Below are 22,775 nucleotides of genomic sequence, written 5' to 3'. Positions count from 1 at the left end.
ACAGGCAAAGGAGGAGCAGGAAGTGAAGGTATAAATAGACAGAGGGCGGGAGCTAGCTCCGTCTGGCCAGGCTGTGATAGGCTCTCCCACTCATCAGCCTCCCAGCCTGATTGGTAGAAGGAGGGGTCACTCGATCAGACTTAGGAGCAGGTGCAGAGTGAGTAACCACGGGCGTCGACACAGAAGCTGTGTCAGGCAGATCCTTTACAGTACCCCCGCTTTATGAGGGGCCACTGGACCCTTTCTAGGTGGACCTGGCTTATAGGGGAACCGAAGATGGAACCTCCTGAGCAATACTGCAGCGTGAACATCCCGGGCGAGTACCCAAGTCCTCCCCTCAGGCCCGTATCCTCTCCAATGGACTAGGTACTGTAGAGAGCCTTGGACCATCCTGCTGTCCACAATCTTGGCCACCCCAAATTCTACCCCTTCAGGGGTGAGAACAGGGACCGGAGGTTTCCTCGAGAGAGAGCCAAGGACGGGGAGCAGCGTTTCAGGAGGGATGAAACACGTCGTGTATTCGAAAAGACTGGCGTAACTCCAGTCGGAAGGAGACAGGGTTAAGGACTTCAATGACCTTGTATGGCCCTATATACCTGGGAGAAATTTTTTATGCGGGACCTTAAAGGGAATGTGACGCTAGAAAAAAACAATTTTTTTTTTAGTTAAACTATTAGTGTGTAGGTGATTAAACATTGTTCTAATTTTTTTTATTTTTTTTCATGAGTCAGGAAATATTATAAATTAGATTCTAATTTATAATATTTCCCAGTGCTGGTCACTAGATGGAGCAATTCCCAAAATTGCAGCATTGCATGTGGTAAAGCAACCACATTGCTTTATGCTGCAAAATTTGAGAAAACTCACTCGCTCTAGTGAGCTCTCAGAATCCCCCCCCTCCTTTATCCTGGCTAGTGCCGGGAGAAATGAGGGGATTGAACGGTCAAACCTCCTACACAGTGTGTCGCCATTTTTTGAGCTAACACACAGTGTAGTAGGTTAACATACACTAGTAAACACACAGTAAAACACTTACATACACAGAAATAACTTACCTGTTCCAGCCGCCGCCGCTCCCTCCGGTCCGTCCGCTCATTCTGCTGCCGCCGCTCCAAGTGCACATGTCCGGAAGCCGCGACCGGAAGTAGTAATCTTACTGTCCGGCCGCGACTTCCGGTCCACAGGAAAATGGCGCCGGACGGCGAACAGTTCAACTTGGACTGTGTGGGAGCGGCGCATGCGCCGTTCCCACACAGACGGCGTACACCATAGTGGATGGAACGGGCCCCGTTCGCATTCACTATGGGACTGTATGTGCCGTATTCCATGTCTGTATGTGTCGTTAATCGACACATACAGAAATGGAAAAAAAAATGGCAGCCCCCATAGGGAAGAAAAAGTTCAAAAATAAAAAAAAAGTAAAACACAAACACACAAATAAATATAAAAGTTTTTAATAAAACAATAAAATCTAACTGATGTAAAAAAAAATTTTTGGGTGACACTATTCCTTTAAGGCGCAAATTTCTTGAAAGACAGCCACACCAGATCCCCGACCGCAAACAAGGGGTTAGCAGAACGTCTTCTATCTGCCTGAGTCTTTTGTATGCTCTGGGACGCCTCTAGGTTCTTCTGAACCTGGGCCCAGACTGTGCACAGTTCCCGATGAACGACATCTACCTCAGGATTGTTGGAACCACCAGGTGAAACGGAGGAGAACCGTGGATTGAACCCAAAATTACAGAAAAAGGGGGAGACCCCTGATGAGTTACTGACCCGGTTATTAAGGGAAAATTCAGCGAGGGAAATGAAGGAGACCCAATCATATTGACAGTCAGAGATAAAACACCTTAAATATTGTTCTAGAGACTGATTAGTCCTCTCAGTTTGGCCATTAGTTTCAGGATGGAAGGCCGAGGAGAAGGACAGATCAATCTCGAACTTTTTACAGAAGGCTCTCCAAAACAATGAAACAAATTGTTCCCCTCTGTCAGAAACAATATTGACAGGAACCCCATGGAGACACAGGATGTGTTTGATAAACAAGGTAGCCAATGTCTTAGCATTGGGTAGTTTCTTGAGGAGCACAAAGTGGCACATCTTACTGAAGCGGTCCACTACCACCCATACCACCGACTTGCTTTGAGATGGAGGCAGATCGGTGATAAAATCCATGGAGATATGGGTCCAAGGTCTCTGGGGAATGGGCAAAGAACATAGTAAGCCTGCTGGTCGGGACCTGGGAGTCTTGGACCTAGCACAAATTTCACAAGCGGCGACGTAGGCCTTAAGGTCTTTAAGCAACCCAGGCCACCAATAGTCTCTGGCAATGAGGTGCTTGGTACCCAGGATGCCTGGATGGCCAGATAGTGCAGAGTCATGATTTTCCCTGAGTACCCTTAGCCGGAATTGCAGGGGAACAAACAGCTTGTTCTGAGGAAGGTTCCCGGGAGCTGAACCTTGATCAGCCGCAATTTCGGAGACTAAGTCAGAATCAACAGAGGAAATGATTATACCTGGGGGCAAAACACAAGCAGGATCTTCCTCCAAAAGAGGGCTGGCCATGAAGCTACGCGACAGTGCATCAGCCTTAATATTTTTAGACCCAGCCCTATAGGTGACCAAAAAGTTGAATCTAGTAAAAAAATAACGCCCATCGAGCTTGTCTCGGGTTTAGCCTCCGGGCAGATTCTAGGAAAACCAGATTCTTGTGGTCGGTGAGGACCGTAACCTGGTGCCTAGCCCCCTCCAGGAAGTGGTGCCACTCTTCAAATGCCCATTTAATGGCTAAGAGTTCGCAGTTGCCAATGTCGTAGTTACTCTCAGTGGGTGAGAACTTCCTGGAGAAGTAGGCACAGGGACGGAGATGGGTGAGGGACCTGGTACCCTGGGACAAGACAGCACCCACTCCCACCTCGGAGGCGTCAACCTCCACGATAAATGGCTCCATTTGGTTAGGCTGAATCAGCACTGGGGCCGAGATAAAGCACTTCTTAAGGATCTCAAAAGCCTGGACCGCCTCTGGAAGCCAATGGAGGAGATCAGCACCTTTGCGAGTGAGATCCGTAAGAGGCTTAGCGATGGCCGAGAAGTTAGCAATAAATCTCCTGTAATGATTAGCAAACCCCAGGAAGCAATGTAACGCCTTTAGGGAGGCAGGTTGGACCCATTCCGCCACAGCCTGTACCTTGGCAGGGTCCATGCGGAATTCATGAGGAGTGAGGATTTGACCCAAAAATGGTATCTCCTGCACCCCAAACACACATTTTTTTGTTTTAGCAAACAGTTTGTTTTCCCGAAGGGCCCTAGAGCACCTTCCTGACATGCTCAATGTGGGAGGACCAGTCCTTGGAAAACACTAGGATGTCATCAAGGTACACTACAAGAAATACCCCCAGGTAGTCTCTTAAAATCTAATTTATGAAATTCTGGAAGACCGCGGGAGCATTACACAACCCAAAGGGCATGACGAGGTATTCAAAATGACCTTCGGGCGTATTAAACGCAGTCTTCCACTGATCCCCCTCTTTGATGCGGATAAGGTTATAAGCCCCCCGTAGATCAAACTTAGAGAACCATTGGGCCCCCTGAACCTGATTGAAGAGATAAGGAATCAAAGGAAGGGGATACTGGTTCCTTACAGTGAACTTATTCAAGTTTCGGTAATCAATGCACGGCTTAAGACCACCATCCTTCTTCCCTACGAAGAAGAAGCCAGCACCTACCGGAGAAGTAGAGGGTCGAATGTAACCCTTGGCCAGGCATTCCTGGATATACTCTCTCATGGCTTCACGTTCGGGACAAGAGAGATTAAATACCCTACCCTTAGGGAGCTTAGCTCCTGGTACCAAATCGATTGCGCAATCGTATTCTCTATGAGGAGGTAACACTTCGGAGGCCTTTTTAGAAAAAACATCAGCGAAGTCCTGAATAAACTCAGGTAGAGTGTTCTCTCCGTCAGGGAGAGAAATAAAATTAACAGAAAAACATGACGTCATGCATTCATTACCCCATTTGGTAAGATCCCCAGTATTCCAGTTAAACGTGGGATTATGCAACTGCAACCAGGGAAGGCCTAAAACCAAATCGGACGATAATCCCGGCATAACCAGTACAGAGCACTGCTCCAAATGCATGGAGCCAAGAAGGAGTTCAAAAACAGGGGTATGCTGCGTAAAATAAACATTAGCAAGAGGAGTGGAGTCGATACCCACTACCGGAACAGGTTTAGGCAAATCAATCAATGGCATAGCTAGAGACATAGCAAATTCCACAGACATAATGTTAGCAGAAGACCCTGAATCCACGAAGGCACTGCCGGTAGCAGACCTACCACCAAAAGAGACCTGAAAGGGAAGCAAGATCTTATTAGGTTTCATATTTACAGGAAATACCTGTGCGCCCAAGTGACCTCCCCGATGATCACTTAGGCGCGGAAGTTCTTCCGGCTGCTTATTCTTACGCCTAGGACAGTTGTTCACTTGATGCTTGTCCTCCCCACAGTAGAAGCAGAGACCATTCTTCCTGCGGAAGTCTCTACGTTGTTGGGGAGACACGGAGGCCTCGAGTTGCATTGGTTCATCCGAGTTTTCCGTGGAAGAACGAAGCAACGGAACTTCGGGAGCCATCATGGGGGAGCCAGAGGAGAAAGCACAAAAACGTTCAAGTCGTCGTTCCCTGAGACGTCGGTCAAGTCGTACCGCTAAAGCCATAACCTGATCTAGAGAGTCAGAAGAGGGGTAGCTAACAAACTGGTCCTTCAGGGCGTTCGACAGACCCAATCTAAACTGGCACCTCAAGGCAGGGTCATTCCACCGAGAAGCTACACACCACTTCCTAAAGTCCAAACAGTACTCCTCAACGGGTCTCTTACCCTGACGTAAGGTCACCAGCTGACTCTCGGCAAAGGCAGTCTTGTCAGTCTCGTCATATATGAGCCCGAGAGCAGAAAAAAAAAGGTCAACAGAGGAAAGTTCAGGGGCGTCGGGAGCCAAAGAGAAGGCCCATTCTTGGGGCCCGTCCTGGAGCCGGGACATAATTATACCCACTCGCTGGCTCATGGAACCTGAGGAGTGGGGCTTTAGACGGAAATAGAGCCTACAACTCTCCCGAAAGGAGAAAAAAGTCTTCCGGTCCCCTGAGAACCGGTCAGGCAACTTGAGGTGGGGTTCAAGAGGTGAGGTGGGGGGCACTACCAGGGTAGCATCTTGCTGGTTGCCGCTCTGAGCCAGGGCTTGGACCTGTAGGGAGAGGCCCTGCATTTGCTGAGCCAGGGTCTCAAGGGGTTCCATAGTTGTGACAGGGACCAGGGTAGAAAAGGTATATGGGCCTGTGATTATGTAATGGCGGGGTAGGGAGACAGACAGTTGAGCCCTAATCTACCCGCCACTCAGTCCCTGCCTACTTGCAACGGCCCGTCCTAAGCGACGGTGTACAACTGGGCGACGGTCCCTACGCTCACTAAGTGCACGACAGACAAACAGACAAGGGTACACAGAAGCTAAGGGAAATGGGGCTGTTGCCCACGGCAACCCCGTGAGCAACAAGAATAGTGAACGAGCCGAGTCAAACCAGGAGTGGACGAGGTACAAAACGCAGAGCAGGAGAATAGTGAACGAGACGAGTCAAACCAGGAGTTAACGAGGTACAAAACGCAAAGCAGGAGAATAGTCAGTCAAGCCAGGGTCAATATGAAGCAGAAGACAAGTAGTAAGTAGCAGCAGCAGAGCCAGGAAACAGACTGAAAGATTCACAGGCAAAGGAGGAGCAGGAAGTGAAGGTATAAATAGACAGAGGGCGGGAGCTAGCTCCGTCTGGCCAGGCTGTGATAGGCTCTCCCAGTCCTCAGTCTCCCAGGCTGATTGGTGGAAGAAGTGGTCACTCGACCAGACTTAGGAGCAGGTGCAGAATGAGTAACCACGGGCGTCGACACAGAAGCTGTGTCAGACAAATCCTTTACATCCGCCCTAATACATATGTTTGTGAAGTGGATTTAGCCTTATCCTTTGTCGGTCGTTAGTTCTTGAACCAGTTTTCACAGTTATGTTTCCGGTATTTTGTCAGGTGTTTCCTTTATTTCATAAGTAGTTTAATGTTAGGCCAATTAATTCTCTTTTTCAGGTTATGCAGGTTTTGAAGGGTTATAGGAGATCTACAGTTGTTAGGGATAATAGACGTCCTATTACATTTAAATTGTTGCAGCAATTGGTCTCTTCATGTAATTCTGTTTGTTTCTCCTCATACGAATGTACTAGGTTTAAAGCTTTATTTTTGACAGCTTTCTTTGGAGCCTTCCGGGTTAGCAAGCTGGTGTCTATCAATAGAACCAGCTTGGCTAGTTTATGTTTTGCAGATATACAGGTGGATCATAGCTCAATATCGCTTTTTCTAAGACGATCAAAAACGGATCAGCGTGGTAAGGGTTCATTTATTCGGATTAATTGTATTCAAGATGTCAGGTTTTGTGCTGTTTGTAGAATTAAATCGTTTTTAGCAGTTAGGTGTTGTAGTGTGGTTTCTTTATTTTCACAGGTTGATGGTTCACCTGTTACTGTTTATCAGTTTAATAGCGTTTCGAAGAAATATTTATTGTTTTTACACCTTGATTAATTTGAATTCTCTTCTCATTCTTTTAGAATTGGTGCCCGCTACTGAGGCGGCGAGTTTGGGTCTTTCAGACTCAGTCATTAAACGGATTGGTAGCCGGTGCTCAGATAGATTTAGATTATATGATTATTTTATAGGTTGGAAGAAGTTAGTGGTCTGGATTTTAGGCCATTCCTTTATATTCTGGGCCCATAGACGTGCAGTTTCCAGAACATACAGTGAGAACCTATCATTTGATTGTCATACCTGTAAAGTTTATTGGGCAGGTATACAGGGTTTGAAATGGAGTCACCTGGAAGATACTTTTCAGGAGCAATGCTTGCCTTGGCAACCGCCTGACGTTGTTATCATACATGCAGGAGGTACTGATGTAGGCCGTGTTACCACAGTCCAATTGTTGGCAGCAATGAAGAGGTCCTTTTTGCTTTTTGATGGTCTTTTTCCTAATGCAGTATTATGTTTTTCTGAAATAGTTCCTCGTTTGGCTTGGCTCATGTGCCGAGTCCTCTTTTCTGGATAAAATCCGTAAATGGCTGAATAGAGGTATGATGAAGTTCTGGAAGTATCTGGAAGGCTATGTTGCTGGTCTGTATGGAGGTGCTCGGGTCCATCTCTCTGAGATTGGCCTGGATATTTTTAATCTGGGCCTTCAAAGCATTATAGAAGAGGATGTTGGTGTGGGGGGAGGGGGGCATGGCAGCTTATGGCTGCTCTGTCTGGTGGGTTGTCGCACAGCTAATGCGGTGTGGACAAGTGCTTATTTATTGGACATTTCATTATTGTACATTATTTATTTAATTAATTATTTATTAATTTATTCAAGTTGATTATAAAGATTTATTAATATAGTTATGTTACCCATAATAAACAACACAGCCTTTTATTTCCAACTATTTGTATGCTTGTCTTTTATTTATGGTATTTCAGGGGGTTGCGTATGTTATCCAATGTACTACAGCGTCATCCCAGGAGGCTAGGCTGCGCTCAGAACATAATACGCGTTGCTATGACTATGGCCGGAAGATTATAAGCTTTTTTCAAAAATTATTTCTGCAGTCTTTCCGCAGGTGGAATTCAGGTGGAATTCCCTGTGGTTTCCAGGGCGGATACACCTGATGTTTATTTTACTGTTAGTGGGGAGCTGATGTTCAGTGGTTTGCACCTCTGAGCTCCAATTGAAATTAATAGGAGGCAGAAAATACCTGCGGCGCTGGTTTGGTGCTTTTTTGCCGGCATCTTTTGCATTCGCTTCAACAGCTTAAAAAAAACGCAACAAAAAAAAGTCAAACAACGCTGTCAATTCAAAATCTGATTCAAAATCGTCGTAGAGCAGCTCAGTTCATCGTGGGAACGGGTCCTAGGTGAGTACAATTTTTTTGTTTGGGGGCACTGTCTACAAGGGGGAGATGGGGAGCTGTATGGCAGCATATCTATAGAACTATGACCCTATAGCTATGGATAGGAATAGATACAGTGGCTCAGCGGACAGTATCAGACATGATAGGATTAGATACAGTGGCTCAGCAGACAGTGTCACACATGATACGATTAGATACAGTAGACTGATTTTTTTGTAAACGGAAGAGCTTATAAGAAGAACTTTGGAAATCTCTATATTTATCCCAGTCCAGTGGGTGGTGCTAGTCTGTGAAAACATTTTCACACAGGGAGCAAAGGGTAAAGGGAGGGCTAGGCAAAGGAGGGGAGAAGGAGGAAGGGCAAAGCGAGAGAGGGAGCGTGGAGGTAGAGCAAAAGGAGTGAAAAGGGAGGGAAGACGGGAGAGAGACGGGAAGGTGGACAGGAGAGAGAGGGCAAAGGGAGGGGAGGGTTGGAGAAGAACTCACCAGCCTGTGGCCAGCGCTACACTAATGAGCAGCAAGTGCGCGCGGTCAGCATGAGGTGATGCAGCCGACGCTGGACTAATGAGTGACGGTGCAGACACTGAAGACAGAACATGGGTGCGTTTTATATATATAATAGTAAGGTGTAATACTATAGCTAAAATTGTTTCTATATCCGGGTATGCACCGTGTAGTATCTCTCTACATAATTTTTGGGATCTCTATTAGATTTTAAAAAAAATCTCTTTCTTGAATCAATGAGGATCCCCAGGAAATTCAGTCGTGTTGAAGGAATTGACTCTGATTTCTTCCGATTTAGAATGAATCCATGTTGTTCAAGAAATTGAATGGAGCAGGCCATGTGATCTCTGCGTGTCTCCCAGTCTGGGGCCTTGATGAACCAGTCGTCTAAATACTGTATTATGACTATGCCACTTGAACGTAGAAGATGAGATTTGAACAAATCTCACCCACACGATGAGCGGGAATAAGGCTCAGTAATTTACCTGCGATCTGTTTTTTTGATCTGCAGCATGTTAATTGTATTTGCGTAAATGCTGCTTATTTGTTTCGGGTTTTCCCCATTTAATTCAATGGGGAAGTAAAACTTTTTGTGGCGGAAATGCAGCGGCTCCGCAAAAAACGCAACTCAGGAAAAAATTTAATCTTATGCTTACCTAGAATTCGATTTCTTTTTCCGGGCCGGCCTCCTGGGATGACGTTTCATCCCATGTGACTGCTGCAGTGAATCACAGGCTGCAGCGGTCACATGGGATGAAACATCATCCCAAGGCTGCAGGATGTAGGAGGGAAGCGTCGCCATGGTAAGTATACTTTTTTTTTTTTTTCTGCTCATTTTTCCGCAACGGCCATTCCTGGATGAAAAACTGCACCACAGAGCAGTGCTTTCACACAGTGTATCTGCCCTGTGTGAACATACCCGTACAGTATATACATATAGTAGCTGCTGTCTTACAACGATACAGCTGCAAACCACGTCAACATGCTGCATTCCCACGAGTCAGCACAGTTTTCAAATGATTGTTAATGTCCATGGAGTTTTTTGCAGACATTAACAATCATTTAAAAATTGCACCGACTTTTGGTAAAACTGCATGTGCTGCGTGTCTTACTGAACAATGGTTGTTACAATCTCATTGTTTGCAGTAAAGGTTATGCACACCTTTGAAAGGGATTTTTAATTTTTTTCAAATGTCAGTGTGTTTTGTGCAACTTTATAATTAGTTTATATTAAAAAAATATTTTAACTTTTTGAGATACAGCTGGTCTGTATTCTGTTTACAGTATCCTGTATACAGAGCAGCTGTATCTTACGCTGAATCCTGAACTTGTCAGGTCTGTGGGACTGATGGGTTCAGTGTCAGAGGGTCCTGTGTGTCTCTGACACGCTGGATCCACCTGTAATACATCACATCTAAGTTAGATGTGATAGATTACAGGTGGATACAGTCAACTACCCTATTGATACCGCCAATAAACCTTGTGAAACGGAGACAAACAGAAACCATTAGCAACGGAAACTTTACCATTGAAATGTTAACGGAAAGCTATGGTTTCCGTTTGGTTTCCGTTCGTGGGTTCCCCTGACAGAAAGGTCTGACGGAACCCATGAACGGAACCACGACTCAAGTGAGAACGAAGCCTAATTATTACTGTATGATCTTTACAGATGGTGGAGGGAATTATATTTTGTGGGGTATAAGCAACTCCCAGTATATGATTACCATTATTAAGGTCATACTGGAAGCTGCTAACTTGACTTTGCAAATGATCTCTGTACTGAAATGTATTTGTACTGAGCTTTGTTCTGGTGATATATTCATGTACGGAGCTTGGTTCTGGTGCTGTATATATGTAATGTGCTTTGTTCTGGTGTATAGAACTTTATTGCTTGTAAAATGTACAAATGTTTTTATTCTCGAGTTACATAAAAAAAATGTGGAAAAGAAAAGACACGTCATTGATTGGTAGAAAGATTGAAGGAGCTGATGGGAAAGAGGTGGTGGGGGGGGGGCTCCAAAATGAATCTTTGCCCCAGGTGCTGGTGAACCTAGCTTCGCGTCTGAGGAGGGGCACAATTGACACAGTCCTGATCAGGCAATTCATCAGGAATTGGTTGCAAGCAAGATATGCACAGTGTGTGTTCCTCTTTCTTTTCACAGATGAAGAAAGGCTGGACATCTGAAAAAGAGAGAGGTATAAGCATAACAGCCATATAATAAAATAAACGCCCCTGGTGGGGAAACAATCATCTTAATACAGTGGAGTCACTGCTGCCTAGCATGCCGAGCTGTGCATGAGGGGTAAACAGCCAGTCTTTAAATAATGCGGCATTTCAAGAAGTCACTTCTGGGACTTCTGACAGCGCTTGATGTCAGACGTAGCGGCGCCATATCCGGCGCCCCCTCTCTACCGCTTGTAAGACGTGGAAGGCAGCGCCTCATCACTTCTGGTTCCGCCCTCTTTCCAGCCTCAGCGTGTGATGTCAGATGGAGCCGTGTGTCATCCCTCCAGCAGCAGAATGTGAGGTACAGAGAAAGCTGTAGACAGGGTGATACCTACCCAAACAAATCCACAGGACACAGGAGCAGCGTATGTGTAAAAACACTAATCACATGATACAAACATCCAGGTAGGCTCTGTATTGCTGTCAGGCTTCAAAGAAATACATTTGAGTAACCTAGGAAAAAAAGAAAGAAATATTAGTATGCTGCCAAGTAGCACAGCTACCTGTACAGGCAGGGACAGAATTTTTTTTCCAACATGAGTGCCTTGATAGGTGGAGCTTTATACTTGTGTCCATTAACTCTTTATATGCTGCTTAACTAAGATCTGTCCTTAGACTGGGTAGGAATAAATAACCCTGGGTGCTGCCGAGGTCAAAGAGGAAACTTGGATTCCATCTTCCTTACCAGTTTGGAAAAAATCTTTCCAGACTTAGATTGCAATACTCAAGCCTCAAAAAAGCCTCAGCCCTAATGGCCAAGAGAATCAAGGCCCAATAAAATAAAGTGGCGCTCATTTATAACTTATTCTTTGACCCCCAAAAAAGTTGGTGACTTTCATAGTGCACTTCCTAAATCAGTTTTTACTTACTATTTTTTATTTTTTAAACCCTTCCTGACACACCTCGTGTATATTTACAGCGCTGTCGGGACAAGGTTCCCGCAAACCGCACTACAGTTACATCGCGGTGATGGCGCGGGCTCAGAAGCTGTCACAGCTGACCCCGTGATGTAATGGCCAGGACCGGAACTAGTCCTTGATCTCGCCGATTAACCCCTCAGATGTCACGCTCAATAGCAACCCCAGCCTCTAAGGTTTTTTTTTAGCCAATTAGCACCCCAGCGACGCGATCGCTAGGGCGCTGATGGTTGGTATGGCAATGCCAAGTATGGAAGCCTATGAGGACCGTTCTGATACTTGCTAACAGTGTCCCACTGACCGCTATAATTCATTGCACTATGTAGGTATTAGTATAACGATCAGTGTTGCAGGCCTTCAAGTTCCCTAGTGTTGTAAAAATAAATAAATAAATAAATAAAATGTTTCAAGTTAAAAACAAAACACAAAAATGTCCTTTTTACCCATAAGTATTTTAGGATTCTAAAAAAAATAAAAAATAATAAAACTCTATATAAAACAGTTAGTTATCGCCACATCCGTAACAACCTATACTATAAAATTATTATGTAATTTATCCCGCACAGTGAACGCCGTAAAAAAAGAAAATAAATATGAAAAATAACATCAGAATTGCTGTTTTTAGGTCACATCTTCTGCCGACAAAATTAGAAAAAAAAAAAAGTCACATTTACCCCAAAATAGTACAAAATAAAAAAAAGACAGTGTGTCTTGCAAAAAAAAAAATAATCCTGGACAGCTCTGACACAAAAATAGAAAACTTTTGGGTCTTCGAATATGGCGACACAAAACAAATGATCAATTTGAAAACAGTGATTTTATAGTGCAAAATCTGCAATACATGAAAAAAACTATATCAATTTGGTATCACCTTAATCGTATCGACGCACTGATTAAAGTTAACATGTCATTTATGGTGCACGGTGAATGGAAAAAAAAAGAAAACAATAAAAAAAAAACTATTTCAGAATTGTTTGTTTTTGGTCATTTCCTCTGCCAAAATATAAAATAAAAAGTGATCAAAAAGTTTTGCGTGTCCCAAAATGGTAGCATTAAAATTGACAGCTTTTCTCACAAAAAACATGAGCCCTCATGAGCACCATCAACTGAAATTTTTTTTTAAATTATTGTGTCATTAGTAAGGCGGTGATAAATAAAACATCCCATTGTGCAGGCCGTTTGGGAATATTCCTTCAGTTTCAAGCAGTGGTTATCAAGGCCCGAGTACTTAGGAACCAGGAAGGGAAGGGACAACCAGTAGCGCATCTGCTGGAAGCGAGGGCACCGGTATTATACCAGGGCAACACAGTCCCAAAAGGGTGCAGTGTTACAAAACGATGCTAAGAAAGGATACAGCTCATCAGTGGGACACTGGCCTGTGCATAACAAATTGCTTCACAACGTAACAAACATCTATGGGATAATTGTATGATCTATCCCATTATTATACCCTCTTATTATGCCCTGATGTAATCCGCCCAGATCCGCCCCAAAAGTCAAATACCACTCCTTTTCTTCTGAACCCTCCCATATGTCCGAACACCAGTTTATAACCACACTTGGGGTATTGCCATACTCAGGAGACTTTGCTTTACAAGACGATGGGGTGCTTTTTCTTCCTTATTCCTTGTGAAAATAAAAAATGTTGATCTAAAACTACATCTTATTGGGAAATAAAATGCAATTTTTCATTTTCACAGCTTAATTCTAATTAATTCAGCAAAAAACCTTTGGGGGTCAAGATTCTCACTATACCCATAGATGATTCCTCAAGGCATCACATTTTAGGGGTTTTCACTGTACTGATACCTCAGGGCTCTGCAAATGTGACATGGCACCCAGAAGGCACTCCAGCAAAACCTGCACTCCAAAAGCCAAATAGTACTCCCTCCACTCTGAGCCCTGCTGTGTGCCCAAACAGCTGTTTATGTCCACATATGCGATATTTCCATACTCGAGTTGATGTACAAACTTTGGGGTGCTTGATCTCCTTTATTCCTTGTGAAAATGAAAAAAAACAAATTGAGCTAAAACTACATCTTATTGGAAAAAATATATATATTTTTCATTGTAGGGTCAAAATGCTCACTGCACCCTGGGGGTTTTCCAATATTTTGGCACCACAGGACCTTTTCAAACCGGACATGGTGCCTAAAATATATTCTAATAAAAAGGCCACAAAATCCACAAGGTGCTCCTTCAGCATTGCAGTCAAGCAGCACACTAGGGCCAGATATAATATATTTCTAAAAACTTCCGAATTAAGAAAAAAAAAATTGTTGTTTTTCTCTGGTAAAATCTTCAGTGTTATAGGAAAAAAAAGAAAAAAAAATTATATATATGCACACACACACACACACACACACACACACACACCAAATTATTATGCAAATGTTATTTTTCACTGATTTTCCTAAATATTTGATGCAAATGACAGTCAGTATAATCTTCAAGCCATCAGCAGTTGGAGTATAATGCAAATTTTATTGAACAAATCTCCTAGTGATAACAGGTTTTTTTTTTAGAAGTAAAAAAACTCAAAATGCACGGTTTCAAATTGTTATGCACAACAGAGATCAAAACATTTTAAAGGTTGTAAAGAGAACTGAAATGGTAATTTGTTGAATTTGCAGCATCAGGAGGTCATATTTACAGAAATCAAATTCAATAAAAAAAAAACTTAACAGGCCAAGTTACATGTTAGCATAGGACCCCTTCTTTGATATCACCTTCACAATTCTTGCATCCATTGAATTTGTGAGTATTTGGACAGTTTCTGCTTGAATATCTTTGCAGGATGTCAGAATAGCCGCCCAGAGCTTCTGTTTTGATGTGAACTGCCTCCCACCCTCATAGATATTTTGCTTGAGGATGCTCCAAAGGTTCTCAATAGGGTTGAGGTCAGGGGTACATGGGGGCCCCACCATGCGTTTCTCTCCTTTTATGCCCATAGCAGCCAATGACACTGAAGTATTCTTTGCAGCATGAGATGGTGCATTCTCATGCATGAAGATCATTTTGCTACGGAAGGCACGGTTCTTCTTTTTGTACCACGGAAGAAAATGGTCAGTCATAAACTCTACTTACTTTGCAGAGGTCATTTTCACACCATCAGGGACCCTAAAGGGGCCTACCAACTCTCTCTCCCCATGATTCCAGCCCAAAACATGACTCTGCCACCTCCTTGCTGACGTCGCAGGCTTGTTAGGACATGGTGGCCATTCACCAACTATCCACTACTCCATCCATCTGGACCATCCAGGGTTGCACAGCACTAATCAGTAAACAACACTTTTTGAAAATTAGTCTTCATGTATTTCTGAGCCCACTGCAACGGTTTCTGCTTGTGAGCATTGTTTAGGGGTGGCCGAATAATAGCTTTATGCACACTTGCAAACCTCTGGAGGATTCTACACATTGAGGTTCGCGGGACTTCAGAGGCACCAGAGGCTTCAAATACCTGTTTGCAGATTTGCAATGGCATTTTAGCAGCTGCTCTCCTAATCCTATTAATTTGTCTGGCAGAAACCTTCCTCATTATGCCTTTTTCTGAACGAACCCATCTGTGCTCTGAATCAGCCACAAATCTTTTCACAGTATGATGATCACCCTTAAGTTTTCTTGAAATATCCAATGTTTTCATACCCTATCCAAGCTATTGCACTATTTCACACTTTTCGGCAGCAGAGAGATCCTTTTTCTTTCTCATATTGCTTGAAACCTGATTAATTGCAATGATCCAAAGAGCCCTAAGACACAATAAAATCCATGAGTTTAATTTAAAAACTAATAATTAAATGTTTATGACACTTAAATCCAATGTGCATTATAATTTGGAACATGGTGTATATATTAAAATTGAATATCTGCAATTAAAAAAATCTAATTTGAAATTTCACCTTCACTTTGCTTTTATTCCTGTGAAATGCCTAGTGGTTTAGAAACCATCTAAATGTGGTTTTGAATACTTTGAGAGGTGCAGTTTTTAAAATGGGGTGATTTATGGGGATTTCTAATACACAGGCCCTTCAAAGCAACTTCAGAACTGAACCCTATAAAAATTGGCTTTTGAAGTTCTTGAAATTGTGAGGAATTACTGCTAAACTTAAGCCTTGTAAAGTCCTAGAAAAATAAAAGTATGTTTAACCCCTTAATGACGCAGCCTAGTTTTGGCCTTAACTCCTTAACCTCTTCACGTGCTGCGCCGCAACTGTACATCCTGCAGAGGGCTTGCTTCCCGGCAAGTCCTCCGAGGCTTCCTGTAAGTGTGACTGTCACATCACAATGACAGTTAGAACACATTACACTACATAGGTAGTGTAATGTACTCTAGCAGCGATCAAAGCTGCAAGTCTAAATGTCCCCTAGTGGGACAAGTAAAAAAAGTTTAAAAAAAAAAGGAATAAAAAGTTTTTTAAAAAAGTGTAAAAATAAAAAAGTTATCTAAACAAAAAATGTTTTTTTTTCCTATAATAAGAATTTCATTATAGGAAAAAATGAACACATTAAAAAAAGTACACATATTTGGTATCGCCGCGTTCGTAACGATGAACACCCAAAAAAAATCAATATCTACACCAGAATCGCTATTTTTTTGGTCACCACCCCTCCCAAAATAGAGAATAAAAAGTGATCAAAAAGTCGCATGTACCCGAAAATAGTACCGATAAAAACTACAACCCGTTCTGCAAAAAACAAGCCCTTGCACAGCTTTTTTTGACTAAAAAATAAAAAAGTTACGGCTCTCAGAATATGGTAACACAGAAAATACATTTTATAAAAAAAGTGATTTTATTGCGCAAACGCTGCAAAACATAAAAAAAAACATATACATATGGTATCGCCGTAATCGTACCAACCCACAAAATAAAGTAAAACTGTCATTTATAGCACACGGTGAACGCCGCAAAAAATAAACTAAAAAACATTGTCAGAATTTTGGTCACCCAGCTTGCAAAAAAATTGAATAAAAAGTGATTTAAAAAAAAAAAAAAAAAAAAATTATTGCATGTACCCAAAAATGCTACCAATGAAAACTACAGATTGTCCCGCAACAAATAAGCCCTCACTCAGCTCCGGTGGTGAAAAAATAAAAAAGTTCTGGCTCTCAGAATATGGCGATGCAAAATGTGCAGAGTGTCCAAAAGCAGATAAGATTGGGCACCATTTATCAGTGCGACACCAGCCAGACATCTATGAATTATTATTTATTTACCGCATTATTATACCCTCTTATTATGCCCTGATGTACTCCGCACAGCTTACATATGCCCCCACATTATAAACTGAAATACCAGCAAAACCCCAAACAGAACTACTACCAAGCAAAATCTGCACTCCAAAAGCAAAATGGCGCTCCCTCCGTTCTTACCCCTGCAGCGTGCAAAAACAGCCATTTGCGCCCACATATATTGCATTGCCATACCTGAGAGAACCCGCTTAACGTTTTATGAGGTATTTGTCTTCAGTGGCACAAACTGGGCACGACATATTATGCACTAAAATGGCATATCAGTGGAAAATTGCAATATTCACACCATCCGCTATGCATTAACCCCTTTGCGCACTAGGACTTAATAGCACGTCATGCTGCGGGGGGTGATGTATGGAGTGGGCTCACGTGCTGTGCCCGCTCCATACGCTGTGGGTGTCAGCGGTGTATTACAACTGACACCCAGGACTAACTGACAGGAACAGCAAACGTGCTGTTACAGAAGCTTGTAAAAATAACAATATACTGCAATACATTAATATTGCAGTATATTATACCAGCGATCCAATGGTCGCTGGTTCAAGTCCCCTAAGGGGACTAATAAAATGTGTAGAAGAATTAAAGTTATTAGTAGTGAGAAAGAAAAAGGTTTAAAGTTAAAAAAAAAACAACCTTTTCCCATTTTTCTTCTGAAATTATGTAAAAAAATAAACAAAATTTGTATTGCTACGTTCATAAAAGGCTGAACTATCACAATATACCATTATTTAACTCGCACGGTGAACACAGTAAAAAACGTAAATAATTTAAACTGCTAAAATGGCTGTCTTTTTTGTCACTTTAGCTCTAAAAAAAAAATGAAATACAACTTTTGGATCACTTTTTATGTACCAAAACATGGTACCAATAAAAACTACGGCTTGTCCTGCAAAAAATAAGACCTCCCACTGCTTAATCAACCGAAAAATAAAAAAAAGTTACAGCTCTCAGAATGTGGTGAAACAAAACAATTTTTATTTTAACAATTAGATTTTTCTTTGTAAAAGTAGTATAATATAAAAAAAAAAAAATATATATAAATTTGGTATCACCGTAATTGTATTTAGCCTCAGAATAAAAGTAAAGTTTTCATTTTTACCGCATGGTGAAAGCCGTAAAAACGAAAACCCTAAAAAGTGGAATCTGATTTTTTTCCTATATCAGTCCGCAAATAAATTTTTTTGCCGTTTTCCAGTACATTTTATGGCACTTTAAATGGAGTCAATAGAAACTACAGCTCCTCCCGCAAAAAAATAAGCCCTCACACCACTCTATTGACGGAAAAAGAAAAAAAAGTTATGGCTCTAAGAACGTGGGGAATGAAAAACGAAAATAAGAAAGCAAAAAATGGATCAGTCCTGAAAGGGTTAATTCATTTCTAATGAAAAAAAAAAAGTATGACCCCCACGTGGGGTATTTCCATACTCGGAAGAAATTGCTTTACAAAAATTGGTTGTTTTTTTTCTCTCCTTTATCCCTTGTGAAAATGCAACATTTTAGTGGAAAAAAATTGTGATATTCATTTTCGCAGCCTAATTCTAATAAATTCTGCAAAAGACCCGTGGGGTCTAAATGCTCACCATACCCCTACAAAAATTCCTTGAGGGGTGTTTCCAAAATCGGGTAACTTTGGGGGTTTTCCCATGTTTTGGTTCCTCCTGGGCGTTGCAAACGCGACATGGCACTGAAAACCATTCCAGCAAAATCTGTGCTCCAAAATCCAAATGGCGCTCCTTCCCTTCTGAGCCGTGCTGTGGGTCCAATCAGTAGTTTATTACCACATATGGGGTATTTCCGTAATTAGGAGACATTGCTTTACAAATGTTGGGGTGCATTTTCTTTGTTATAGACATTTTTTATATTTACAAGGAATAACGAAGAAAATGCACCCCAACATTTGTAAAGCAATGTCTCCCGATTATGGCAATACCCCATATGTGGTAATAAACTGCTGATTGGACCCACAACAGGGCTCAGAAGGGAAGGAGCGCCATTTGGATTTTGGAGCAAAGATTTTGCTGGATTGGTTTTCAGTGCCATGTCGCGTTTGCAATGCCCTGGAGGGACCAAAACAGGGGAAACCCCAAACAAAGTGATCCCATTTTGGAAACTACTCCTCTCAAGGAATTTATCTAGGGGTATAGTTCGCATTTTGACCACACAGGTTTTTCGCTAAATTTGTTGGAATTAGTCTGTAAAAATGAAAATCTACTGTTTTTCTGAAAAAAAACAGACATTTTTAATATTTACAAGGAATGTTTTTTTCAGAAAAACAGTAGAATTTCATTTTTACAGACTAATTCCAATATATTTACCGAAAACCTTGTGTGGTCAAAATGCTAACTATATCCCCAGATAAATTCCTTGAGAGGTGTAGTTTCCAAAATAGGGTCACTTTTGGGGTGTTTCCACTGTTTTGGCACCACAAGACCTCTTCAAACCTGACAAGGTGCCTAAAATATATTCTAAAAAAAAAAAGGAGGCTCAAAATCCACTGGGTGCTCCTTTGCTTCTGATTCCTGTGTTTCAGTCCATTAGCGCACTAGAGCCATATGTGGGCTATTTCTAAAAACTGCATAATCTGGGCAATAAGACATTGAGTTGCATTTCTCGGGTAAAACCTTCTGTGTAACAAAAAAAATGTATTAGAAATGAATTTCGGCAAAAAAAATAAAATTTGTAAATTTCACCTCTACTTTGCCTTAATTCCTGTGAAACGCCTAAAGGATTAAAACACTTTGTGAATGCTGATTCGAATACCTTGAGGAGTGCAGTTTTCAAAATAGGGTGACTTCTGGGTATTTTCTAATATATAAGGCCATCAAAGCCACTTCAGAACTGAACTGGTCCTTGAAAAAAATGGCCTTTTGAAATTTTCTTTAAAATATGAGACATTGCTGCTAAATTTCTGAGCCTTGTAGTGTCCTAGAAAAATAAAATAACTTTCAAAAACTATGCAAACATAAAGTAGACATATGGGAAATGTTAACTAGTAAGTATTTTGCGCGGTATTACAATCTGTTTTACAAGTAGATACATTTAAATTTAGAAAAATGCTAATTTTTTTAAGTTTTGGTGTTTTTCAGAAATAAATACCGAAATTATCGACCACATTTTTTCACTAACAAAGTACCACATGCCATGAGAAAACAATCTCAGAATCGCTTGGATAGGTAAAAGCATTCCGATGTTAATACCACATAAAGTAACACATGTCCGATTTGAAAAAACCGTCTGTGTCCTGAAGGCCAAAACAGGCTGGGTCCTGAAGGGGTTAAGAACGTGGACTAGTTGGCACGTTCAGGACGCAGCTCCATTTTTCAAATCTGACATGTCTCAATTTATGTTGTTTTAACTTTGGAATACTTTTACCTATCCAAGTGATTCTGAGATTGTTTTTTTGTGACACATTAGACTTTGTTACTGGTAAAATTTGGTTGATACATTCAGTATTTACTGCACCCCTCAAAGTATTCAAAACAGCATTTAGAAAGATTAGTAACCCTTTAGGCTTTTCACAAGAATTAAACGCAAAGTAGGGGTGAAATTTACAAATCTCATTTTTTTTTTTTTGCAGAAATTCATTTTTAACCCTTTTTTTTCTCTAACACAAAAGGTTTTACCCGAGAAATGCAACGCAATGTCTTATTGCCCAGATTCTGCAGTTTTTAGAAATATCCCACATGTGGCCCTAGTGTGCTACTGGACTGAAGCACAGACCTCCCGAGCAAAGGAGCACCTAGAGTACTTTGGGACCTTCTTTTTATTAGAATATATTTTAGTTAGGCACCATGTCCGATTTGAAGAGGTCTTGTGGGGCCAAAACAGTGGAAACCCCACCGAAAATACACAATTTGGTAAACTACACCCCTCAAGGAATTTATTAAGGGTTATAGGGGGCATTTTGACCCCACAGCTTTTTTGCTGAATTTATTGGAATGAAGCTGTGAAAATGAAAATCTAAATTTTACCCAATAAAAAGTAGAAATCTTTAGTCATAAAGGTGAAAAAACCCCAACGTTTGAAAAGCAGTTTCTCCGGATTACGACAATACCCCATATATGGTCATAAACTGCTGTTTGGACACACGGCAGGCCTCAAAAGGGAATGAGCACCATTCGGCTTTTGAGGCTCAGTTTTGCTGCAATGGTTTTTCGGGTGCCATGTGACATTTGCAAAGCCCCTGTGGGGCCAAAACAGTGGAAACACCACCGAAAAGACACCATTTGGGAAACTACACCCGTCAAGGAATTTATCGAGGGGTATAGTGAACATTTTGACCTCACAGGTTTTTTGCTGACAAATGTAGTTTTAGCTCTGATTTTTCCATTTTCACAATTTCCAAAGCAGTAGGAGCCCCCCAAAAGTGACCCCATTTGAGAAACTACACACCTTAAGGAATCTATCTAGGGATATAGTGAGCATTTGGACCCCACTTGCCTTTTACAGAATTTATTGGAATTAGGCTATAAAAATTAATATCAACATTTTTTCCACTAACAAGTTGAATTTTTTCGTTTTCACAAGGGATAGAGAAAACTCACCCCAACATTTGTCAATCAATTTTTCATGAGTACGGCAATACCCCACATGTGGTCATAAACTGCTGTATGAACACACGCCAGGGCTCAGAATAGCAGGAGCGCTATTTAGCATGCAGATTTTGCTGGATTGGTTTTTGGGTGCAATGTCGCATTTGCAAAACCCTAAAAGGTACCAGAGTACAGTGGAAGCCCCAAGAAGTGATCCCGTTTTGGAAACTACACTGCTCAAGGCATTTATCATTTGCCTGGACATATGACAGGGCTAAGATGTGAAGAGAACCACATATTTGAGCTGTTAGAACGGTCAGCCTGTTACTCTATTAGGCCCTGCCCAAAGACGAGACCTATCATACGTGGCAGACCAGGCCATTGTTAGGTCTCCGTTTGCCATAGCAATGATTGGCAGCCTCACGATTACATCGTGTCAATGCCGTGATTGTGGCATCTAAGGGGTTAATGGCAGGGCTCGGAACTAGCTCCATTCCCTACCATTACAGCACGGTGTCAGCTGTAACATACAACTGACACCAGCGGCTGATGGCGCAGGCTCAGCTTCTGAGCCATCTTGTTAATGCGTACGGACGCCTTTTAGGCCCCAAGCGAGACCAAGCAGGCATCCGTACTTGGCAGACAGGAGGCAGACGGTCTGCCGGAGCAGTCATCGAAACCCCGCGATTTCATTGCAGGGTTCCGATCTGCTTGTAAACACCATAGGTGGAGCGCTCGGTTTTGAGTGCTGCATTTAAGGGGTTAATCGCCGGATGCTAGCTCCGGCCCTGGCCTTGAAGCAGTGATAGCGTTAGGCTGGGTTCACACGAGCATGTTACCTCCATAATGGATGGAACATATTTCAGCCGCAAGTCCCGGACCGAACACACTGCAGGGAGCCGGGCTCCTAGCATCATAGTTATGTACGATGCTAGGAGTCCCTGCCTCTCCGTGGAACTACTGTACCGTACTGAAAACATGATTACAGTACGGGACAGTTGTCCTGCAGCGAGGCAGGGACTCCTAGCATCGTACATAACTATGATGCTAGGAGCCCGGCTCCCTGCAGTGTGTTCGGTCCGGGACATGCGGCCGAAATACGTTCCGTCCATTACGGAGGTAACATGCTCGTGTTAAAGCAGTGATAACTTTAGGCTGGGTTCAAACTGTCTGCAGACACAGTACCCTGTTAACGCTATGTAATAGTACGTCAGTTCGCGTTAACAGGACACCACCTGTGACGTATTATTACGTCACATAGCGTTAAGGGGTTAAGGCTCAGAGCCCATTTCTCATATCTGGCAAGTGTCACTTTATGTGGTAATAACTCTGAAATGCTTATACCTATCCAAGCGATTCGGAGATTGTTTTCTCGTGGCA

The 22,775-nt window shown here is 42.2% G+C and overlaps 1 long non-coding RNA gene across 2 annotated transcripts in view; it reads right to left on the bottom strand.

The window, feature by feature from the left end:
• Window positions 1–10,345: 10,345 nt before the first annotated feature.
• The window catches only part of LOC142657995 (uncharacterized), a 29,395-nt gene continuing 16,965 nt past the window's right edge, over window positions 10,346–22,775 (bottom strand). The window contains exons 1-3 of one of the 2 annotated variants that reach the window (XR_012850011.1): window positions 13,422–13,766; window positions 11,031–11,148; window positions 10,346–10,649 (exon numbers count right to left, since the gene is read on the bottom strand). This is a non-coding gene — a long non-coding RNA (uncharacterized LOC142657995). Of the gene's footprint in view, window positions 10,650–11,030; window positions 11,149–13,421; window positions 13,767–22,775 lie in introns of those variants that run through there. The other variant, XR_012850010.1, reaches the window with a different exon arrangement.

The sequence above is a fragment of the Rhinoderma darwinii genome, chromosome 7 (genome assembly GCF_050947455.1).
Source record: "Rhinoderma darwinii isolate aRhiDar2 chromosome 7, aRhiDar2.hap1, whole genome shotgun sequence".
Classification (NCBI taxonomy): Eukaryota; Metazoa; Chordata; class Amphibia; order Anura; family Rhinodermatidae; genus Rhinoderma; species Rhinoderma darwinii.
Note: the sequence above shows the minus strand (reverse complement) of the source record. Positions and strands in the feature narration are given on the sequence as shown.